Source organism: Neolamprologus brichardi, chromosome 17, assembly GCF_056152115.1.
Source record: "Neolamprologus brichardi isolate AB-2024 chromosome 17, ASM5615211v1, whole genome shotgun sequence".
NCBI lineage: Eukaryota > Metazoa > Chordata > Actinopteri > Cichliformes > Cichlidae > Neolamprologus > Neolamprologus brichardi.
Window position 1 is genome coordinate 18,640,055 of NC_142120.1, and position 10,814 is coordinate 18,650,868.

Below are 10,814 nucleotides of genomic sequence, written 5' to 3' on the forward strand. Positions count from 1 at the left end.
TGGAATCGATAAGGGAATCGTTTGCAAAAATGGAAAACAATTCCAAGGAATTGAAACAGTGGGAACTGGTTCTCAACAAGAACCGGTTTTCGATACCCATGCCTACTGGTGATCAGGTGTCCCAGTGCCAGACATCACAGGACTCCCCCAGTGCCTTGTGTCCACATTTTTGGTGGCACAAAGGACACCTACACAACGTGAGGTTGTTTCGGTGTTTTTTCTAACAGTAGCCATATGCAGCCATACATATGAACAGTGTTGGGACTAACGCGTTTTTAAGTAACGCGTTACAGTAACTACGTTATTATTGTGGTAATGAGCACGGTAACTAGTTATTATGCCAAAATCAGGAACGCGTTAGTCGTTACTGGGATTTAGATAGGGTCGTTACTCGTTACTTTGTGTGGTGGCATCGCGGAGCTTCCACAGATTCTGTAACATTAGCAAGTGGTGGAGGCCAGCAGGTGAATGAGGGAAAGGGGACGCAGAAGGAAAAGAGACCCGAGGCAGCCGCCGGTCCAAGTGTGAACTTCAGGTAAGAAGTTATGACCTGCAGTCTATCTGGGTCAGATATAAACCAAGTTTAGGTGGAGTTTATTTTCGTTATTCTGACTTTTTCCGTACTGCGTACTAGCTAGCATGACGGAGTTTCTATACAGCTGGGTGGGTGCTATGAAGTTAATGATGTTGAACTTTATTTTGTCCATAAGTTATTAGAGTTGCCGTCCCGTCTGGTATTCAGAGAAAATATTACGCGTTTCTTATTGAGGTGAAAAGGAACAGTTTGTCCCGGACTTCAGCTACAATGAAAAAGACACAAAGCTGGAGTTATTCTGTGTCTTTGCTGCACAGCTGCCTCTTCTTCTTTCATTCTCCCCCCTCCCTCTCCCGTTTCTACTTCAATCATGAAAACTGATCAATGATCAGCTGATCGGCTCTCTTGCTTGTTTATCGCCCACTTTGCGCCAGAAAGAGGAAACCAGCCATGTCGCGTTAAACAACAGCAGCACGTTTAAGCTTGATCAGCAGTTGTTAGAATTTATTTAATATTAATTTCTAGTGTCAGCTGATGTTTGCTGGAGCCACAGCTGCAAAAAAGCTGCTGGTCATGATATCGGTTTGGTTATCTGGTGAGAGGGAAACATGAAGATGAAACCAGGAGATGTCCTTACTGAATCATCAAGTTGAACAGGTGATGGAGAAACAGGTTTACCTTTTAGGTGACATAAATGAGTTGAAGGGAAGTTATGAACTGTTTCTGAGAGACAGATAACCCCAGGATCCTTTTTTAGGTAGCTGACAGCTGGTAACTGTGCAGGTGCGGATCTAGCAAAGTTTTGCCAGGGTGGCCAGGTTGGGCATTAACAGGGAGAGGGGGGCACAAAGAAATACTTTTCTTTCTTATTCTCATTTAAAATGTCTAGCTTTTAAAAAAGAATTATCTGAATCTTACAACAAAAGATTGATAGATTGATGCATATATACCATCAAAACAGTGTACATTACTGTCACAACAGCGTTTGTTTTCATTCAAAGGCTTTATGATCTTTTCTATGATGGTGGGCCAGTCTCTAGTCAAAATGCCCAGGCTGATTTTTTGTCCCAGTCCAGCCCTGTATGCAGCTCATCTGCAGTCTGGTGTTAACTACATCTTCCTATTCAGAAGGCAGAATTTCCGAGTTCTGAGTACAATTGAAAGCACCACGACTGCAGTTTTTGTGTTGGATGTAAAAGGCGCACATGACGCTGTGACGTAGGCTAGAATCATGGCAGCAGTCAATGACGGTCCAGGCGTGGGATTTCTCTCGTGGAAATATGCACATTATCTTTTCCTTTCTATTGGTAGGTGGCACAGTGCACTTGTGGCAAGTAAGCAAGCTAGAAGACTGGCAAAGTTGTGGAAGCAACACATTAACAAGAGAATTCTGAGTAAAACCAAAGTTACTTTCCCTAGTAACTAGTTACTTTGTAAGTAACGAGTAACTTGAAGTAACTGAGTTACTTTTGATAGAAGTAACTAGTAATGTAACTAAGTTACTATTTTAAAGTAACTTACCCAACACTGCATATGAATATAATAGCATTAATGCAGAGGTGTGTCCTGTTGCGCTGGCTACAGTAACTGTTAAATGTTTGGAAGTTCCTATAACTATATGACTTTTTGTTAATGCTCAGTCATCTCATCACTATTTGTAAAGATGCTGAATACAAAAGCTATAGCTTTGGTTAGTGTGGAGACTTTCTGAAGGTGTTTAATGACACGTTTGATGGACACAGTGAATGTAACACATTTCTTTCACTGCTTGGTTAAATATACATACTGGTATGATTGTGACACACCTCCCTGCCACTCAGGCGAGCCCTTCCTATGCAACCCCCCCCTCCCCCGCCTGCCCGCCTTCTCCTTCCCGTGTCACTGATGTCATTTAATTAAATATGACAACTCCATACTGCGGTTTCTCTCTCCAAACACATTTGTTGTTCAAAGTTTCTTCTTCAGCTGCTGTAATGAGGAAGGTTGATTCCATTGAGAGCTATGCTTTTTCTACTCCTGGTAACTCCACCACTGAACTCTCTCCCACTCCAGCACATCAGAGCCACACGCAGAGTAAATAATCTTTGAGGTTTTATGTCTTTGGGGGCTTTTGTAAGTTGCTCTGTATATGTAAATGCATGTGTGTGAGCACAAAGGAAAGAAAATCTTCAAGCGTATACTACATATTTTCTGTTTGCGAAATGTGTTTGAGGCGACAATTCAATCTTATTGTTGTTAATTAATTAATAAATATGTTTTAATTGATGAATAATTTGTAAAATTAGAATGTCAGAAGTTTTGTTGTAAGTAAATTAAAACAAGTAACACATCATAATAAAGAATTTGGTTGACATCATGTGGTAGGATTTTGTTTATGGCAACTACTGAGAAGCAACATGTACTTCATGTAACCAGATGGAACCAGTGAATGTTGTCCTGTTTGCTTGATGAATGACTTCAGTAATTAGCTGATTTTGAGAGTCTGTTGATTAAGAATTGATTTATTTTTTGATTGTTTCATCATCAGCTCTTTAAATATTCAGATGAAAGAGTCATTGATTAGTGAAGTAATAATGAAGAAAGCCAGCATTAAAATGGGCTAAATTAGATATCAAAGGTTTTGATTTACTTGTCTGTTTTGTCATATTGTGCAGCAGACACAGATCTGAGTCAGAAAAACTGATGATGTTTTTATAGGTCTCTGTGGTGTCCTCTGTGAAATTGAATATACCCTGTGATTGGGTAGTTTATAGAAACACTTTTGTCAGGAATAACTTGAACAAATTGTTTTCTGTGTGACTTATAAGTCTCTGACATTATTATTTGCTGAGCAATTTGGCCCACTCTTCTTTACATATTGTGGTTTGGGTGTATTTGTTCATGCACAGCTGACTTGAGGTCTTACCACTGTATTTCAGTTGGGTTGAGGTCTGGACCTTGACTGGACCAGTTCAACACCTTGATTCTTTTCTTCTCCACCCGTTCTCTTGCAGATTAGCTAATTTGGTATATAAAGGACTTCATGGTCAGTTCAGTAATGTAAGGTGTTCAGGTTCCTGGGGCTCCAAAACATCTCTCTCCTCATCTCTCCTCCACCACCATGCTTTATAGTTGGTCTGAGGACTTTGTGCTGATATTCTGTTTTTGGTTTTTCCAAAACGTGCTGCCCTTTGTCACCGATTCTGTTCATAATTTTTATGGACAGGATTTCTAGGCGCAGCCAAGTGGCAGAGGGCTTTCACTTAGGTGGCCTCAGAATCTCATCTCTGCTTTTCGTGGATGATGTGGTTCTGTTGGCTTCATCGGGTGATGGCCTCCAGCTCGCACTGGAACGGTTCGCAGCCGTAAAGCTGCGGGAATGACGATCAGCACTTCCAAATCTGAGGCCATGGTTCTCAGCCGGAAAAGGGTGGTGTGCCCACTCCGGGTCGGGGATGAGTTCCTGCTCCAAGTGGAGGAGTTCAAGTATTTCGGGGTCTTGTTAGCGAGTGATGGGAAAAGGGAGCCGGAGATCAACAGACGGATTGGTCCGTTGTGGTGAAGAGAGAGCTGAACGTAAAAGTGAAGCTCTCAATTTACCAGTTGATCTACATCCCTACCCTCACCTATGGCCACGAGCTGTGAGTAGTGACCGAAAGAACGAGATCGCAGATACAAGTGAAGAAATGAGCTTCCTCCAAAGGGTGGCTGGCCTCTCCCTTAGAGATAAGGTGAGAAGTTCAGTCATCCGGGAGGGGCTCAGAGTAGAGCCGCTGCTCCTCCACATTGAAAGGAGCCAGTTGAGGTGGTTCGGGCATCTGACAAGAAGCCATGTTTGTCTTTCTTGTGGCAACTCTTCTAACACAAGCTGCACTTACCTTACTGTTTTATTTTTTGAATGTTTTGGATGCTTTTTAAATGTTTATAGATGTTAATAGGAGCCTTCTGTTTTCATATATGACTTTTGGTTCTACATTTTTCATAATATGTTGAGTCTTCAGTTCTAATTATATGTTAATGCAATTACTATTGTTCCTCTATGCTTCCTTTAGTCACCCTCTATCTTTTCCTTGTGTTTCTGGGTGTGTCTAGTTAATCATTTCTTCTTTTACTTCATTAGGTTATGTCTCTAGGGTCTTGTGTTTAATGTTATTTCCCCAGGTGTCATCTAGTTCAGCTGTACCTACTTTCCCAGGTGTCTCCACTCTCCCCTAATTACCCTTCTGTGTATTTATAGACTTAGCACAAAAAGTAAGGACATTTGTGTTTGGTTGATTATCTCTTTGTTAGAAAACCTGCCCAGTCTGGTCTGGGACCAAACTCTATCCTCCAAGATCATAACACTCACCCCGCCAGAGTGTGTTGTTTTCAAAGATTACTTCCAGAATTTGGGAGTGATGAGGATGGAATGTCCTGCCTGTAGTCCTGACCTCAACCCCACTGAACATTTGTGGGATCAGTTTGGGCATGGTGTTTGTGCCAGAGTGACCAGCACAACCACAGTGGCTGACTGGTGACAAATGATGACTGAAGAATGGGATACCATCCCTGCGGAGTGCATGACTGAGTGGTGACTAGCATGAGGAGGTGGTGCCAGGCTACTGTGGCTGTTTATGGTTCTTCCAAATGCTACTGAGACCCCTGTTTAGCAATTTATTCATTTAACAATGTATCTTGTTTATTCAGACTTTAATCATCCAATCCAATAAACAACACTAGACAAGAGTAAATAGCAAAGCAAGCTTTTTGGCACTGGCAGAGAACATCTGGCAAGTTTTTGTGGCCATAACCCACATACTGAACTCTGCTGCTGAACCTACAAAGGGAAATAAAAAGAATTTCCAAAGGTACAAGGATTGTTAAAACAAAGAAATCAACCACCCAGTACAAATGTCCTTACTTTGTATGCTGTTTAGCTGCAGTGTCCCTTTGTCAGATTGTTGATTTGCCCCAGCCTTGTGTGTACTTGCTTTGGGGCTTTATGATCGTTTCTTGATTTGACCTCAATATAAGTTTAGATTTTTGTTTTGTGCTTCTGAGTTCTACAGTTATCCTAATTACTGCTCAAGTCGAAATCACGGCAAAGCACTTAATAGACACGCCATCCACTGTTTTATTTTTCACACTGTGCCTCTCCAAAGTGCAGTAAGTTGCAGTAAGATGCAATAACCAAACTTCTGCATGCATGTCCATTTCACGTTTTGGAGAGGCAAAGCATGAAATGGATGCGGTGGGCTGGCATTTGTACTAAACATTTTGCTGTGATAGTGGGTTGTCCTGCACTGACCCTGACAGTCATTAAGTTAGCACACTGAGTTATGAGTTATGATGGATCACTTGGGGTTTGGTAGTTTCTCTGAGTACTGCATGACTAACCTTGGGATAAAGTTAGTGGTATGTTCAGTCCTGAAAAGAATGTTAAATTGTGTTAACACATACCTCAATTCACCAGACCTGCAAACTGTGACTTATAGATACGATCATACTTGCTAATGGTCTCTTAATCAGGTACATTTGATTAGCAGCACCTGGCTGCTATTTATCCTTTTATTACCTATGGAAGCAGTGAGGGTGCACTTAGTTTTTCACAGGAGAATCTTGTGAAAGCACAGTCCTCATGCATGAGATATACAGTGTTTGTAATTGATGGTGACAATTAAATGAAATTTTTGATAATATCTATCAGATACTTTATGTAATAGACACGTATTAATCCCAAGCTGTGTATGATGTTTGGTCTGATCTTTGATTTGGTAGACCCCATAAGAAAACATCCCATCTATATTCATGTATTTCCACTCATGGAGCAAAACAAAGGAGATTTGTTACAGAATTTATTACAAGCAAGTGAAACATGGAACGCTATCATTTTCTCTTGTAATGAGAACATAATTCAAACTGCCAAATTTTTTTTGAAAACTTTCTTTTGGCTTATAGTGCCTTAGAGCAACATTTATTCTATTCAGCCCCCCACCCCAAATGAAACATGCACAAATAAACAAGCCCTTTTTGTTTGTGTATTTAATAATGCAGGACGCAGGAGGTACATGTCTGTAATCAGTATCCTAGTCATTCAATTGCGGGGATTATTCCTTGCAGAGAGATTACACCAGCAAAGACTCACCGGCTGCCTTGGTAAACTTTCAAAGTGCACCACACTGCACGCTCCAGCCTCTGAGCTCAAGGAAATCATTTGAAAGAAGGTATCGTTCTTACAAGCGCTGATATTTTTCTTTCATCTTTGTTAAGATTTCTTGTGAATTACTTTTTTGGAGAAACCAGCAGGTTCCTAATACACAATATCTGTCTGATTCGGGTAGTCAGTGGGTGAGCTCCAGCACTACATCCCTGCAAACGTCTCATATTTCACCTACCAAGAATTTTCTACTTTTGAGATTTTTCAAGGTTCAGTGATCGCTACGATATGATGGCGGTGAGAGCAAGACGAGGCGGGGAGAGAGAGAAGAGTAGGAATTGAACCCAGTTCAAGTTTGTGTCAGAGCCAAAGTCAAACAGTTACACTTGGAAACCGTGGTAAGACGAGACATTGTTTACTCTGCAGCAAAACAAAGCTCAGCGGGTCGTGCCAATAGATGTTGTGGGAGGCTTTTTCCGGAGCAAGGTGTCGTCATCGGTTTGTACATCGCACCCATCCGCGTGAAATATTAATGAAGACGAAATAAAATTTTAACATGCATTCTCTTCATCATCCTCCCACCTACCTCCGTGTGAGACAATGTGCCAGCGACTCACAATACAGCACAAAGACAGGCACAGGCACATACGCAGTCACTGTGACCCACCCATATTCGGCAAGCGCATCATCCTTCCGCATTAAACGCGTCGCTAAAGCCATAATCATCACAGAGTCGACGCAAAAAGTACTGTCGCGCAGTTCTAACAAAGCAATCACATGCAGTAGATGACAGAGTTGTTGACAGCAACAGTGGCGATCAGCCGGTGCTCTGTTTTTCAGAGTGTGCGTATTAGAGAGATGCTGTAAGCTCAACGTGTGATGCAAGGTGCTCTCACACACTCGCAGCGTGGTTTGATTCTTCCCGTCAAGCAGGGTGACCTGGCATTTCGGTGACTTTTAGAGGTGTTACCATGCTGACATATTGCTCTCTCATTTTCCCAGAGCACCCCCCTCCCTTTCCCCACTCTCCCCATGTTTCATACATCTTTTGTTTTCTCCGTTATTTACTTCATTTCAGATTTGGGTTTGGCGCGTGTGTGCTTCACATTTGATTTTTGTTTTATTTTTCAGGGGTTGCGTTCTTAATAAATCACTCAAGCTTCTTATGTATGTTCCAAAACACACTTTGATTCCCTTTAAGTGAATGTAAATGTGTTATACATTTATACATATCTAATACACATAACATATCACATTTCCTACTTAACAGTGGTTTCTGTTAACATGTTTTCCCCTTTTTTTCTTGATTACATAGAAGTGTTTCTGAAGAGCCAACAATAAAAAACTGTGCACTGATTCAGCTGTGCCGAGCAATTAGACAAGCAGTCAACCAAGTATCAGCATCTTTATTAGTATATAATTCTATAGCATATTATATCACATGCTGCTGTGCAAAAGTCTTAACCATTTCTGCAGGTCTTTTGCAGCTTTTTCACTCATTTTAAGTCCAGACCACTTTCAGGGAATTTCTTTTGTTTTGTTTTTGTTAAGTCACTTAGAACTGACCTATGAGTCATTGATGCATAAAAAAGCCCGTCGCAAAAAATATTATTTGTGCCCATTTCTTTAGCTGAATCTACAAACAATGAGAAATAAAACACAGTTCCACAAACAGTAGTACTTTTTCAACAACGAGGTAATTGTCTGAAAACATCTTAAAACTTGGCTTATCACTGCATGGTGTGCAGTGTTTCCTTAAAAAGAAATCTGAGGAAACTGGACAAGGGGAGAACAAAAGTGGCAGGCCTGGAAAAACTACAGTTCCTACAGGAAATGGGGAGTAGATAAAGAGGTTTCTTTATTACAGTCATCTGTAAAACATGGCAGAGGCTCTGTCATGGGTTGGCATTTTAGCCAGTGGTGATTTGGATCTTGCAAAGTAAAAGAAAAAATAAATTTAGATAAATAAATTTGGAGGCAAAGTAATTTAAAACATTCAAAGCAGAGATGGCAATTAATTTTCCAAAGGGATCACTTGAGAAAATGGGACTGCACCAATAAGCCCATTTCTGCTCAATAGTCAGTTTATGTCTTTGTAAACTGCTACTGGTAAGAGTAGATGTTCCAATTAGGCAATGAAAGTGTGAAATAGGCGTAGTAAAAATGGCAGCTAATTAGTCAATGCCCGCCTCCAAGAACTATTCAAATTTCTGCAAAATTTCAAAGACTTTTACTTTTATACAGAATGCTATTGCTGTTCTGCTTGTAGTTTAATGACTTCATCTACAGTTTTCAGGTCTTTTTTCTTTTTGGGGATTGAACGAGTGGATTAAAGTCAGGCTCAGTGTTGTCACAGAGAGACAGCCTGTATCTGAATTTGTTAAATTTCACTCAGAATATTTGTTCATGTATAAAGGTAGATCCAAAGACAACCAATGCCCTTTGAGTATGACTTCTTATGTGTGGAAAGTTCTCATTTTTGAGAGAAGAATCAAACTCCTACAGTGAAGTGTTCTGCCAGTGGTGAATCAAAGGGGTAACACACTCTGTGAATCAGTGCTCTCACCCTGATAAAATTAAGTTGTTTTTTTTTTAGCACTGACTTACTCAACACCCCCTAATGTGTAGCACAATGCAAAAATACCAATTTCAGTTCTGAGTTCATTTCACTTACATTATCTTGGATCTGCTTTCAAAGCTTGCAGTTACCTGTGTCACGGACATCACAGAGCCAATGAGAAAAAGGCAAAATTGTCAGCTTTGCTTTTCAACTGAAGCTTAAGTTTCCCATCTTTTTGCCATTTGCCTGGAGAAGGACACATTTTCAAGTGCTTCTTTGTTCTCATAGCATACTAGAGTGAGAGAGTCCACCAAACTCTCTTTGATTAACTCCTCATCAGAGAACGGCTTACTGTCCCTTGCAATTTGGTAGAAATTCCCAAAGCTGGTCTCGACTGCTCCATCCCTGAATGTGTAAACAAGCTTGGTAAAAAGTCCTTGTTGCTTTTATAGCTTTGCTAGCAAAGGTGCAGATGTCCATTCCCACTATGCAAGACTTGGACTTCTCTGTATTCTTAGTCTTGTAACGTTGATTCAGACTGTAATCCTTTAATGCAGTACTATCTTCTCTGCAAACAAAGCACCTCTGACTTCAGTAAACACATACTTTAAGGTTCACGTCCTCTTAAAAACGCAACATTCTGTATCAATCTTTTTTTATTTCAGTTTGGAAAAATTGAGCCTGGTTTAAAAAAATAAATGTTGCACAGAAAGGTGTAGTAGTAGTCTGACTTGACTGAACATCAAACAACATCGGTTTATAGCCTTCTAATAGTTACACAAACAGCGAATACCAAAATGGCCACCCATCCATCGCCCCGTCACATCCAGCAGTCTTCCTATATATACTTTCAAACCCCACCTTCTCAGTTCAAACTGGTCTATCTATAATCTTTATAGATAGGAAAAAGAATAACAACATTCATTTTCACAAATAACCACAACATTATCAATCATTTTTCAGTAATGGAATATAAAGTAAACATGTCATGTATACACACAAAATGTATAAGTCATTTCACACTTCCCCTAATTATTTAGAATTTCTACAAATGGTCAACCAATCAGGTTCCTACTCTTACCAGCTCACATCCTATCAAAAAAAACCTTGCATTTGTGGCAGGCTTCCACTTTATCTGCAAGACAGGACGGCTTCCACAGAGGTTTGACCTGAGTGACTTAAACCAAACATTTTGTTTGCACATTGGTCCACAAAAGAGTGTTTCCTTTTCCTTTGTTTCTTTTGGGGGCGATCGTGGCTCAAGAGTTGGGAGTTCGCCTTGTAATCGGAAGGTTGCCGGTTCGAGCCCCAGCTTGGACAGTCTCGGTCGTTGTGTCCTTGGGCAAGACACTTCACCTGTTGCCTACTGGTGGTGGTCAGAGGTCCCGGTGGCGCCAGTGTCCGGCAGCCTCGCCTCTGTCAGTGCGCCCCAGGGTGGCTGTGGTTACAACGTAGCTTGCCATCACCAGTGTGTGAATGGGTGGATGACTGATTGTGTAAAGCGCTTTGGGGTTCTTAGGGACTAGTAAAAGCGCTATACAAATACAGGCCATTTACCATTTTTTGCATTAATTTCATATTAATGCATTTGTGCGACACCAATG